This window comes from Eucyclogobius newberryi, unplaced genomic scaffold (genome assembly GCF_026437365.1).
Source record: "Eucyclogobius newberryi isolate DKJ021-1_F unplaced genomic scaffold, fEucNew1.0.hap1 SCAF_11, whole genome shotgun sequence".
Lineage (NCBI taxonomy): Eukaryota > Metazoa > Chordata > Actinopteri > Gobiiformes > Gobiidae > Eucyclogobius > Eucyclogobius newberryi.
Genome location: NW_027315735.1, coordinates 14,275,862 through 14,289,886, shown reverse-complemented (window position 1 = coordinate 14,289,886; position 14,025 = coordinate 14,275,862). Strand labels below are relative to the sequence as shown.

Here is a 14,025-nt window from a genome sequence, read left to right as displayed (position 1 = left end):
CCTTACTGATATGGTTTGACAAGAATGCATTTTGAGTTATCCAAATATGGTCAAATAATGCTTATCAAGAAAATATTGTTTAACAGATTTTGTGTATGGAGTATGTTACATACTGTAGGGTACTTACATGAATTTGAATTAAAATCATCATCAGAATTGCTGGCTGGTGAAAGCAGAATGGTTGATGCCCCCCACTGGTCGATGTCCCACTGGAATCAGCATCAGCATCATAATCTGCCTTTTCCTCATTTAATTCTTTGTCACTCAAGAAGTCAATCCGCCTTTTCTTTGGCCGGCCTCTCTCAGGTGTCGGATCCTGCTTTTTAACTGGGGATTTTATATTTTGCAATCTTTTTAGCAGGTAGGCATTAATGCTCCCCTGGAAACAAATTGTAAATTATTTTCATGGTTGCACCAAAAAGAACAACATTTAGTCTAAAAAGCAAAAACAAAAAGAATCATACATACATATTTTGTGCAGTCATCCTTGTCCTGCAGCATTGAGTAGTATTCCACGATTCTTTTAGCCATTGCAGTGACATCGGTTTTGGAGGGATATTGGACCATTTGACCGGGGCTTGCTCTAAGTAGAGACACCATACTTGTAATGGTCTTCCTCACCAGCCTGCATCTTAACTCTTTAGACATGATACACTCTTCCGTGCCAGTGCTGGCCATGTCACAGTAGTTCTTTCGGCACTGCTCCAATTCAGTATCGGTGTAGACCACATATTCCGGTGGACAGGGGAGCTGCAGGGTCTTCAATGGGGTTGTATTGGGAGAAGCAGTGGTCTGAGGGATAATCGAAGCCTGCTTTGCAGTAACAGTATGGTCTTGCTGTGTTACAGAAATAAACAAACAATGAACTGCAAGTACTAAACATAATGCACATTTGTAGAACCAAATGTTTTAACAAAATAATAAATACCTCTGGATTGAATAATGACCACAATTGTTTCCTTCTTCTGAAATGCTCTGGCCCAAGCAAAAGGTCCCTCAGATCATCACGACTCAGTGTTGAAAGCAAGCTCTCATCAATGTTGGCAGCTAATTACGACAAAAAGACAACATACATTGTTCATACAATGTAGAGCATGTAGACACCAAGACAATATACTTTACGTTACCTTTTAAGATAGATACTGTGACATCATCCAGTTTCTCCATGGCTTTATCACCTGTCAAACAAATTAAATGATTCATGATTATTACTATAGAAAACATTAATGCTAAATTAATTAAATTAAGTTAGTTCAATTACCAAAGTAAACTAACAACTTAAAATAAACCTAAAGATTGGCCACCAAGTAATACAATTTCTGACAAAGTCCAAATATCTAAAATGCTTTTTATTTGAGTCATTAGTTTCAGCTACATGATATAAGCAACGTTTTGAAGACTTGATTAGCATGCCAAGAAATAACCCCACCAACGTTTCAAATAAAATGAAAGAGTAAATTTTATTTTCTTTAAACACATTGAAAATTTCACTCCTGTATTATACCTAATTTATACAAATGTGCTGTGTGGACACTCTGTGGTCCAGTGTGGCGCCAACACAGCTAGCTAAGTGCAATAGTTGCTAAGCTAACTAGCATCTGTAAGCCTTCTACATTAGCCACAATTTATGCTTAAAAATTCTTGTATTGCAGCTCTACCCATGATTTGACCAAAATTGTATCACTTTTCAATTCTTGCAAAGCATTAGTTATTTGACTAATATAAAAGAGAAATTACAAAAACCTTACCTCGTGTTCCCAAATCGACCATTTTTTTCTCGACTGACTGATGACGCAAGATACGCAAGATCGATGCGCAGATCGCTCTGGGTCACAACCATTTGGAAATGGCCATGGGGGTGTAACATTGATTTTGTACAAATTCATACCACCTTGCAATTTACGATCTCCAAAAATATACATGCAATTTTTATAATATTATATGGGACGTACAATATATAAAACATGGTAACAATACTGCATTACTAAATAAACTTTATTGAGTGGCCTTGACCAAGTCAAAGTCATCGCTTCCGCTTGATCCCGCCGGAATGTTCCACTGACAAAATGAATTAAATAAACTAAATTAATCTATGTCGTTGTTTCATTTTTTTTATAAAACATGCTTGATATACATATTTATGTTTTTTCTGTCATTTATTTTGTATGCGCTTTCGGGTCACTGTTGTTCATTATTTCCCCTTCTTATTTTAATAATCCCACGGTGTTTGTTGGTATTGTCCAAACCTAGCGCGGCAGATTATTCTCCATTCAAACAAATTTGAGAAGAAGACACGACAGATTTATCTACAAAAGTGATTTTCTGCTTTTGGGATATCATGGCCTGTTGGAGGTGTGTGTCCCTTTTAAGTCATATTAATACTGCACATGGTCGGAGCCCAGACTTCCGCGTCATTTGTGGAGTGGATGGATGCGCCGAGGAATATCGTGTTTTCAACTCCTTTTATTACCATCTCCGACGCACGCATTCGCATTATTTAGCTACTGGGAACCCTCCAAGAGGATGGCTGACCACCACATCCAACGCAGCAGCCATAGGACGAGAAAACTTTGGTACAGTTGTTTTTTCAGACTGCACCGAAACAAGGTACGGGGCGGAGCAGGTGCGCGCTGTACCCGGAGCGGACACGCCATCTACCGCGTCTGCTTCATCTGCAACGCTGGAGCAACAGGAGCCACCGGGAAGTTTTGTGGAGGTGGAAGATCAATGTCAGAATCAGGTAATGTAACGATTTATGATTTTATGATTACTTTATTCGTGATGCGCAATACGGAGTACAGTTGTTCCGTTATTTCGAGTCGAGACGCTTTAGTAAATAAATGTCTTTGCGTAACAATTCTCCTGGAGACCCCCAAAACGGGCTATTTGTATGAAATCTAGCCTACATGTTTGCATTGGTACGTATGCTGTGTTTGTCACTGCGCACAGAGTGCTCTGGCCTGCGATGAGCCTCAGATCTGTGAGCGCTCCTGAGGTGAGAGAGCGAGTCCTTTGCCTTTAGTGGCCTTATTATAGTGGCCTTATTAATGGTCTAGAGAGGTGCACCATCAACACGGTGTTGGTTGGGCGTGCAGTGCATGGTTACCATGGTTACCCAGTGCTCATAGAACTTTTTTCCATCTCCTCTTAACGTTGCGTGCGTCAGGTACAGGTTCTTGCATGAACAAATTGACAAAATGAAAATATTGGCTTTGGTTGATTGAGGTTTTACAGAATAGTAATGCTGGACTAACTATAATACTTTTTCCCCGTTCTGTAGAGTGGAAGAGCAACTATGGATCTTGCCAGATGTGCTGCTGCATTTGCTATTGGTGTGCGGGAGCAATGCCACCTATCTCAGGTAAGATTTGTTTTTATTTTTTTACCAGGCATATTTGGAGTCATGTCAATGTGATGTAAAAACATAAAAACATGGCCATTCTTATATTTTGATACTAGCATGGCAGGTATAAAAAAATGTGGTTATGCATAGTTCCACAGAAATTAAAGTAGAGTCAAGTTCAGAACAAAAGTAGGACAATGTGCAATAGTCAGAATAAATTACCTAGGTAAATATTTTGCGATCTTACGATCAGATTTTTACACACGCAGGTAAAAAATCTGGTTTTAATAATTCAAATTGTATATCTTGCCAATACATCTATAGCTGCTGCTAGTTAATTTTTTTAGTTCATTTGTTTGGCCTATATTGGTGAAAAGATGAAGAACACGCTTTATCATTTTTATACTAAACAAAGAGAGTATATTATTAAAATGTATTAATTCATTTGATGAAGGATATTTTGTTGTCTACCTTGTTATGTTTTTTTTTTTTTATTGAGATGTTATGTTTGTTTTTTAAGATTATTTTTTTCAATGATTGTATGTTTTTCAGAGAAGCGTTAACAACATTGTCTCAGGCATCCAGCAGTATCAAGTGGCACTTCTGAGTTCCCTAAGAGAGAACATCAGGACTGTCTTTGAAAGACATTCCAACATTGAACATTTACAAGAAGAGGTTCTATCAACACTGGATCACTTTCAAGATCCTTTTGCCGTATTTTCCACAGCGAACATGCAGGACAGAGCAATGCAGGAGCTTTGTAACCCTGTCACACCTGAGGAGATTATCATTTCCAAGTATGCCTGCAGAGTTAAAAAGGGAGAATCAAGGGTTCTTGCAATCAAAAACAAGTGTTTCTACTATGTCCCGCTTATTGAAAGTCTTAAACAACTGTTGTCTAACTCAAAAATATTTGAAATGCTCAACACCAGTCCACAAAGTTGCCCCAAAGACAGTTTTGTATATGACATTAATGATGGAAGCATTTTCAAAACCCATCCATTGTTTTCTAAAAAGAAATCTGCTTTACAAGTGATACTGTACTCAGATGAGATTGAAATTTGTAATCCACTGGGCTCACATGCAGCAGTAAATAAATTACTAATGTTTTATTACACTTTAGGCAACATAGACCCAAAGTTTAGGTCAAAGCTTGCATCAATCCGACTCCTTGCAATAGCGAAGGCAAAGGACATTGATGAGTGCGGGGTAGATGTTATATTAACTAGAATAGACCAGGATTTGAAGTTCCTGTACAATGGAATAAATATTGATACTGTGAATGGGCAATTTCACCTAACTGGTGCAGTTGTCGCTGTGTGCGGTGACACACTTGCCCAGCATGAGCTTGCAGGTTTTAAGGAAGGAGTTGGTTTTGCATACAGCAAATGTCGTCATTGTGAATGTAAACTTTAATGAAAGGAGCTTCACTAAAAGGACAATGGACCGACACATTAGGCAGTGCATCGAAATCGAAAGGGCTAGCACTGAATTCTTAAAATCCTCCCTCAAAACTATGGCATAAACCGACAAAGCAAGTTGGTTGATTTTCCAGGTTTTAATCTAATAGAGCAAATGCCACAGAATATTATGCACATTATTCTTGAAGGTGTAGCACCTATGGAAATTAAGTGTGTGTTGAAATACCTTATTCTCTCTGGAAAGTTGGAGTTGGACATGTTTAATGCAGCGATGCAGACATTTCCTTTTTCTTCAGTAGACGTGCGTGATAAGTCCTCCAATAAGTGTTGCTACATTAGCCTCAAATGACAATAAACTCAAACAATCATCTGGGCAAATGCTGATATTGATAAAGATTTTGCCATTCCTCTTGGACAGTGTAGAGAAAAATCCCCATGTCCGTTTTATTTTGGATTTAATTGAAATTGTAAAAATACTTTTTGCCCATGTTGTGTCTGTACAAACTGTGTTAAAACTGTGTTAAAACTGAAACAAATGATAGAAGATCATCTCAAGCTATTTAGACAACTCTTCCCAGAAAATAATATAATCCCAAAGCAACATTACATGCTGCATCTACCTTCTCAGATGATGTCTCTGGGACCTGTTATAAGGCATATGTGCATGAGATTTGAGTCTAAACACTGTTTCTTTAAACAATGGTCTTCCAAACTGAACTTTAAGAATGTGTGTAAGTCCCTTGTAAATCACAATCACTTATTGGAATGTTGTCAAAATGAAGCAGGCACCGAGCACCCGATTTTTTTACATGAGAAAGAATTGGGTCCTGTTTCAGAAGTTGCTAATATTGAACATGTCAGAACAAAAGTTAGAGATTTCTTAGGGATGGACAATGTACAACATGCAGTGAGGGTGAAGTGGCTTGTTCTGTATGGTAACAAATACATTTGTGATAGGTCTCTGATAATCATCTCTGCAAATGGTTCAATTCCCACCTTTGGGCTTGTAAAAAATATTTTCATTGTTAACTGTGCGTTATATTGCTTTGAATACCAGGTTTATGAAACAATGGGTTTAAACAGATTTTATTGCATATGAAATTGCTGTACCTAACCTTGCGCAAGCAACAGAACTGACAGATGTTGAAAAACTTCTTGACTATACATGATATTATCCAATCAATTTCAACAGCTGTGTGTACGTTATGACAAAATATAACCTTGAAGATGTCATTGTAGTAAAAACTAAAGATGATTTGGATATTGTAAGGGTTCTGTTTATTACCTTATTTGTAGTGGTTTTGAAATTATGTGCCTAAGCATTCAATAAATGCATATTAAAATGTTATGGATGTCACATTCTTATTTTTAGGAAAAAAAAGTTATTGTACCTAAAATATTCTTGTTTTAAGAAAGGCTCCTATTTTTAACGTCTGAAAACTTGTTCTGCTTGTTTTGCATGTATTCTTACTAGATTATAGATTTAAAAACTAAATAAGAAAAAATATATATATTTTCTTGAAATAAGCTTAATAATCTTACACATTTAGCGTTTAATGAGTGAAAAATTCTCAAAACAAGATAAGTAAGCTTTTTTATCTAGATTTAAGTGAATTAATCTTGGTTAGTTTTATGAAATTTGCAGTGTGCCCTGTGTGGACGGTCCCTCATCTGCCTGAGGAGTGGGTCCAGCTCGACTCAGACGGTCCCTCATCTGCCTGAAGAGTGGGTCCAGCTCGACTCAGACGGTCCCTCATCTGCCTGAGGAGTGGGTCCAGCTCGACTCAGACGGTCCCTCATCTGCCTGAAGAGTGGGTCCAGCTCGACTCCGACGGTCCCTCATCTGCCTGAAGAGTGGGTCCAGCTCGACTCAGACGGTCCCTCATCTGCCTGAAGAGTGGGTCCAGCTCGACTCAGACGGTCCCTCATCTGCCTGAAGAGTGGGTCCAGCTCGACTCAGACGGTCCCTCATCTGCCTGAAGAGTGGGTCCAGCTCGACTCAGACGGTCCCTCATCTGCCTGAGGAGTGGGTCCAGCTCGACTCAGACGGTCCCTCATCTGCCTGAAGAGTGGGTCCAGCTCGACTCAGACGGTCCCTCATCTGCCTGAGGAGTGGGTCCAGCTCGACTCAGACGGTCCCTCATCTGCCTGAAGAGTGGGTCCAGCTCGACTCCGACGGTCCCTCATCTGCCTGAAGAGTGGGTCCAGCTCGACTCAGACGGTCCCTTATCTGCCTGAAGAGTGGGTCCAGCTCGACTCCGACGGTCCCTCATCTGCCTGAAGAGTGGGTCCAGCTCGACTCAGACGGTCCCTTATCTGCCTGAAGAGTGGGTCCAGCTCCAGTCTCCCTCGTGTCCGTCTGTCCGTCTGTGAGAGTCGGATCTCTCCTTCACTGGAACTCCTCCAGGTTTCTACGCTTTTTTCCCAAAGAGGTTTTTTTTGTAGTTTTTCCTGGCCGAGAAGGAGAGTCTAAGGACAGAGGACCCTGGGACATCGTCCCTCGCCACCACAGACATTGTCTGACTCCCTCGCCACCACAGACATTGTTGATTCATTTCTCCCTCACAAACTGTATTTAGAAAAACAAGTGTAATTTCAACAATACTGTGCTTCAGTTTATGTGCATTACAACTTCAGAGTTGATCTACAGTTCTTCACAGAGATAAACATTTGACTTTATAACAAAATAAACTTCTCAAGATCTAAAAAAAAACTTTTAAATGTACTAACTAACATTTCCATGTCTGTGTAGTTATCTGTACACCTGAACTGACACACCACTAAACTTCTGCTCAAAAGTGCTTGAAGTGCAGCAGAGCCCCGTGGGGGAGGGGCGGCCACCGGCGGCATTGTGGGACGCGAGGGGGGTGAGGGGGGATGATGACGCGTGCCTGTGGTTATGACGCGGTCTTGTCCCACCGCCCGTCAGTTTGGAGATTCGAGGAAAGGAGATAGTCTGTAATATAGCTAAAAACTGCGGGAATCAATCAAAAAAACACTCTGGGTACATATATGAAGCACAAATAGCAATATCAGAAGGTTAAAAGCTCTGAAAAGTCGATTTTGCATGTTATGGGACCTTTAAAGTGTCGGTTTGTCAGTTTGTATTTGATTGGCTGAAGCTTGTCTACAGTGCAGCGAACTGGTCCAACAGCAGCAGCGGCTGGTCCATTATGGGCGCTGGGGCGCCGCCCCCGTCAATCTGCCAACTACGTCAATTTTTTTTGTGTCAAAAAACAATATAATTTATTCAGAAATATCTTATATTCTTATTAGTGTAAATGTGTAAAATAATAATATATATCCATATATATATATATATAAATAGATATAGATGTATACTTTGCCTGCGGCCTGGCGCAGCCTGCGTCTCTTTCGTAGCCGTGGGGCAGTTTGAAAAGCGCCCCAAAGCCCCATAGAAAAGCAATGGGGATTTTTAGCCAAAAAAATTTTTAGTTACTATGTCACTATGGCTTTTGCCATAGGAAAATAGCGACTGACGGGCGCAATCTGGAGCGCCCTTTTGAATGTAGTAGTTACGCTTTTTACGCTAGAGACACAGACATGTGCGCGCGCCTACGAGGAAGTGCCACACGCCGTGTTTTTCGTGTTTACGTCTTAAAACTGCTCAAAACGACTCAAAACGAGCTGCTCAACTGTTTGCTGGCTTTTGTCGTGTTGAAGTGAAAGCTGCTGATTTCATATCAATCCGAGCCGAGACAGGTGATGTGTCAAACTCTGTTACCATGACTACAAACACACCAGAGGAGTGTTTTTTTAGTTTATTACTTTGCATAAGGCTAATGCTATTACTGAACTTCTATTCATAAAAATATGCTTTTGTTATTAGAAAACCTATGAAAGAATGTTATAAATGACATGTATTTAAGAACAACTTCCCATACAGCAATAATGGCTGTGATGATTAAATATAAAAATGTAAAATGTTACACATGTAGTTCAAGGTAACTAATGCCACTTAGAAGCTGTTTTATGAAACAGGCAAAAGCAATTGACTGTGTTTTTATTTCTTCTTCATGTAATGTCTACTATGCACTATATACAGGGGAGTCAAACTCATTTTGGGCCGTGGGCTGAACATAACGTAAGACATAAAACTATCAAAAATATAAGAAATAAACAGCTTATATATATATATATATATATATATATATATATATATATATATATATATATATATACGCTGTTTTTGAAGAAATTACTGGATCGATTAAAAAAAATTACAAAACGTTTGTTCTCACAAACTGTATTTAGAAAAACAAGTGGAATTTCACCAATACTGTGCTTCAGTTTATGTGCATTACAACTTCAGAGTTGATCTACAGTTCTACACAGAGATAAACATTTGACTTTATAACAAAATAAACTTCTCAAGATCTAAAAAAAACTTTTAAATGTACTAACTAACATTTCCATGTCTGTGTAGTTATCTGTACACCTGAACTGACACACCACTAAACTTCTGGTCAAAAGTGCTTGAAGTGCACTTCTCCCTCTGCAGCTCACACAGCAGTGCAGCAGAGCCCCGTGGGGGAGGGGCGGCCACCGGCGGCATTGTGGGACGCGTAGTCTTAGCGTTAAAAACGATTATGGATGTAACTACGGTTCTTTGAAACGATTTAAAAAATATAAATAATAATTAAATATGAATTTGAAATGTTCGGCGGGCCGGATTAAAACGTCTGGCGGGCCGGATTTGGCCCGCGGGCCAGAGTTTGACACCTATGCTTTATAGAAGGTTATTTGTGTTTTTCAACACATGCAGTATTTTAAGTTTGTCCTTATCTCTCACAAACCCTTTATATTCACATACTTTCATGTTTTAATGTATAATTAATATTCCACCTTTAATTCCAATAATAGTTTATACATTTATTTATTGATTTAAAGTTTATCATGGTTTCTGTGTGTCGTCCATATCTCATTGTAGTCTTTACCCACATTGTAGTTTTAATGCTTGGTGAGACTTCCCTTGGTGTGGGGCCATGACAGTGGAGCTTCACCCTGAGTTTGGGGGACAATGACCACACAGGAGCCTCTATCATGAGAATAACCTCACCACGGCACTGAGAGCATGGAGAAGGAAGGGACAACCAGAGAACACAAGCAGGAAGTGCTTGGGGGCAAGAGGGAAATATGTCTGTTTATCGGAGAACTCTGCATGTGCATATTGTATTTGAAATTGTAAACTCACAGCAGTGTGAGGGTCAAATTCCCCAACATTTCCAGGGCTGGACTCCTTTTCAAATGGGGTCATGGTTCAGGATACATCCCAAAATACTCTAAACTGCCCCATGTTGAAGACGTGACACCATTCTTTGTCCCTTATGTAACCAGTCCATATATTATTGTATTATAATTACACAAAATCGTTATTATTCTTTATTTTAATGATTGTGTTTAATATAACTGGTACTTGATTTACTGTGCTGTATTGGTCCTCCAGTCCCTACTTCTTCTTCGTGTGTTCCCCTTGTGGCACTGGTATAAGTTTGGGGGCCGTGACTTCCTCTTCCCTTTTGATAATTCCGTGTGGGGAAGAGGTCAGTCGTCCCTCGTGTTTTATGTGTTATATATTGATTGATTGTTGTCATCTCCTTTGTAGTTTGGGCTGGATCTGCAGTGCAATGGCTCATGTTCATTTTCACTGTTTTCATGTTTTCATTAAATGAAACACAGAAATCACCTCAGAGCAACATGGATTTGAATATTGAGTCGTTGTATGAAGTGTGGATGTTCTCCCTGTGCCTGGATGGGTTTCTTCCATCGTCCAAAATGTTTCCTTTTGTTTAGTTTGGACAGAGTTGGGCTAAACTCTGAGACGTTCCAATGACTAAAATGATAAAACATATGGATAATTTTCCTGCTACAGACGCTCAGAACATTGGAGTATTCTCCAAACAAGCAAAGTATGAATTAAAATGTGTGAATGATGTAATTTAATGTGAAATGTTGTTGTTGTTATTTCCCTGGTGGTGAAGCGAAGTATCACGGACCAATCAGATTGTTCTGAAGTGCTCCTCCCACTTATATCATTATAATAAGCCAACATTTTATAAAGCGCTGACAGAAGATTGTTCTATTCAGTGGGTCAAAATGATCTTGTTCCATCTGCTATGTGCACTGCCATTCCTCACACTGGCACGTAAGTATTTACAACACTTTTATGTACGCAAATAATCTAAAAAGTAATTTCATTCTTACTTTGTTTTGTATTTATTAACAAATATTCTGATGTAAACTTTGTTTCTATGATGGAAATAATAGAAACTGTTCTAAGAATTATTCTCTTTGTTTTGCAGGATGTGCCAGTGATTCTGTGTTTGAGGCAAAGACTTTCAATGTTGGAGAAACAGTGACTCTAAAATGTCCTCGTGATTCTTCTGACAGCAGCAGCACAACTTTGTACTGGATCAGACTCTCTGGAAATGTGCCTGAGTCTTTAGGAGGAACTCCGTCATATCATGATAATACAACATATGGATCTCCACATTCTTCCATTAAAACTAAACAAGAACCTGGATCTTTTGTACTGAGTCTTGATGCAGCACAGCCGAGTGACACTGGGTTTTACTACTGTGTGAAAGTACAACTACTGTTCAGAAGTATGACCTTTGTGAGTGTCACATTTTTGAACGTTAAAGGTAAACTACTTTGATATTTTGTCATTTATGTTCTGTAGCTTACTTGAATGTCTTTGACATATAATGACATTCTTCAGGTCCAGACTCAGGCGTGAGCGTGGTGAGTCCAGATCTCTCTGGTCCAGTAGACTCAGGAGACTCTGTGGATCTTCAGTGTTGGGTCCAAACTGAGAATGCTCAGTGTTTTGAGGAGCACATGGTTTGGTGGTTCAGATCTGGACTGGACTCTGGTCCTGGTTTAGTCTACACTCAGAGGAACAGCTCTGGTCAGTGTGACAGGAGCACAGAAGGTCCTGGTCCTCACAAATGTCTCTACACTTTGTCTAAAACCACGAGTGTCTCTGAGGCCGGGACGTACCACTGTGCTGTGGCAGCCTGTGGACTCATTCTCTTTGGAAATGGAACCACAGTCAATGTTACAGGTATTTACAGACTTATTAGATTGTGTTGTTTACAGGTCCAAACACGGTTGAATATGTAAATGTACATAATTGTGTTCTTTATAGTTGATTCTGTTTTTCCCTCACAGAGAAATGCAGGTGTGTTTTACATGAGGCTAATCTGGCTCTTATCCTGCTGAGTAGTTTCTTGGGTCTCGTCTGTTTTACTCTCATTTGTTTGACCACAAAGAATCTCAACAAAAAAACTAAACAGGGCCACGATCAACAAAGAACAGAGGTACCAAAAAATATGTTAATATTAATGTTTCTTATTCAATACATTCTTCTTATTATAATGTTGTTCTTACAAAACAGGTGAGGATAAAGCGGTCGGACTGTGAAGCCGCGCCGCATCGGACGATTGAAGCGGCAGAAACAGAATGTGTCTTCACTTATGTCACTTTTGTTCATGTGAAGTAGAATCAAATCTCTCATTCTGAGGCAGTAAACTTAAAGAAGATAAGAATTCTATAGGACACGATTCTTACATGATGGAAATGTGTAAATATGTAACTTTAGTCTGTTTATTAGTTTTAAAATAGGCACAGTCCAGGACCAGCACTTGGCAACAAATCATTTTTTGTATTTATTTGGACGACTGCAGGTTTAATTATATAATATGAACGGTGGAATAAAGCTTAAAATGATTTCAGTAATTTAAATGTATACATGTAATCATAATTGTTGACACTTGTTATTTTCATGTGTATTTTGAACTACTTTTAAAAGGATAATGTGGAATAAAATCAAACAAATCAAAGAGAACAGCATGGAGTCAGTGTGTGGGGCCTTTTATTTTACAAAATGTTATTATATTTCACAGAGCAATTGATTTCATTCTAAAAACATTTACATTTCAAAAGTATTGGTAAAAAGTAAATGTTTTGTAAAAAATATCATTATGACTAACATTTGCACAAAAGCAGAATACTTAAAATACTACAACAAAAACAAAGTGTCTATATATTCCGGCCTGTTTCCTTTGAGGCTGGTCTATCTGTGCTGGTCTGCTCTCACAGAGGAGTACACACACTCCTGCTCTGCTCTTCTTTTACTGCTCTGTTTCACTTTTCTAGAGGAGAAATTCAGCGCTGCGTAGTTCACATCTGCACTTGTGCCCTGCAAATATGAAGAGGAAATAAACATGTTGTAAAATCTCTATACTACAGCGGCACAATTCTTTGTTCAGCATTATCATCACATACCATATTTTCAGAACGCTGTGGACGAGTGACAGTATCAGGAGAATCTGTAAAATATGCCACACTATTACAAAACAGTCACATTAAACTGTAAGAGGAAATGGTCCACATTTAGAATAAGTCACCTCTGCAGTGTGCACATGTGGTACACCCAAATATGTGTGAACACATTGTATATTGTTTTTGAGACAATTGTTTATTGACACTTTATTTTGTGCAAATACATTTGAATAATTAGGAATATTGATATTTTACATTTGGGATATGTAGTCCTGTGTTTGCATTGGTGAGAAAGAGGAGAATGAGACAAGCGGAACCTTTGGCACTGTGGTCGCGCTCCCTCCGGTTAACTATGACGGACCAACTTCCTGTTGCCTCCAGAAATAATCTGGGAAAAGACACAAGTGCACGTGTGTTTCGTTCCTCTTATCTTTTGTCTGTATTACAGGTCAGTAAGTGGTCGAAATCGCCATATATTGTAGCTTTATGCTTTGGATCACTGCTGTAGCAGTTAGAACGTAATACTGTGAGTATTTATGTGACTTTGGCTCAGTTTAAGACCAAATCACGTTGTGCCGAGATCTCGCGAGATTTTGGGCGGTACCCGCGAGAGTTCGTCGTCAGCTCCGTTGATAGTGTTGTTTACACACTAGCCTGTACTTTTGATTTATGAACGCTGTATATTAGACCAGTTAATTTGGTCATCCTCCTGACATGACTTTAGTAGAGTTTAAAGGACCCAATATGTGTTGTTTATGTAGAATAGAAAATGTAATAAGAAATGTTAAGTGTGATTGATTATATTGTAAGCACCTTAATGTACATTTAAAGCTGCATTGTCCACATTAGTAAGCTTGAAGCACTTTTAGTTTATTCCTGATTTTTGCACAAAGGCAAAATGTATATAATTTAATGTAACAGTTTTGAAAAAAATGAAAGATGCACATTGAGGAG

The 14,025-nt window shown here is 38.9% G+C and overlaps 1 long non-coding RNA gene across 1 annotated transcript; it reads right to left on the bottom strand.

Moving 5' to 3' along the window:
* Nucleotides 1–220: 220 nt before the first annotated feature.
* LOC140346864 (uncharacterized) lies at nucleotides 221–1,195 on the bottom strand. Its single transcript, XR_011924341.1, has 4 exons — nucleotides 1,128–1,195; nucleotides 929–1,047; nucleotides 469–837; nucleotides 221–379 (listed from the first exon to the last, which is right to left on the bottom strand). It is a non-coding gene; the product is annotated as an uncharacterized lncRNA (long non-coding RNA).
* Between the last annotated feature and the right edge of the window lie 12,830 nt (nucleotides 1,196–14,025).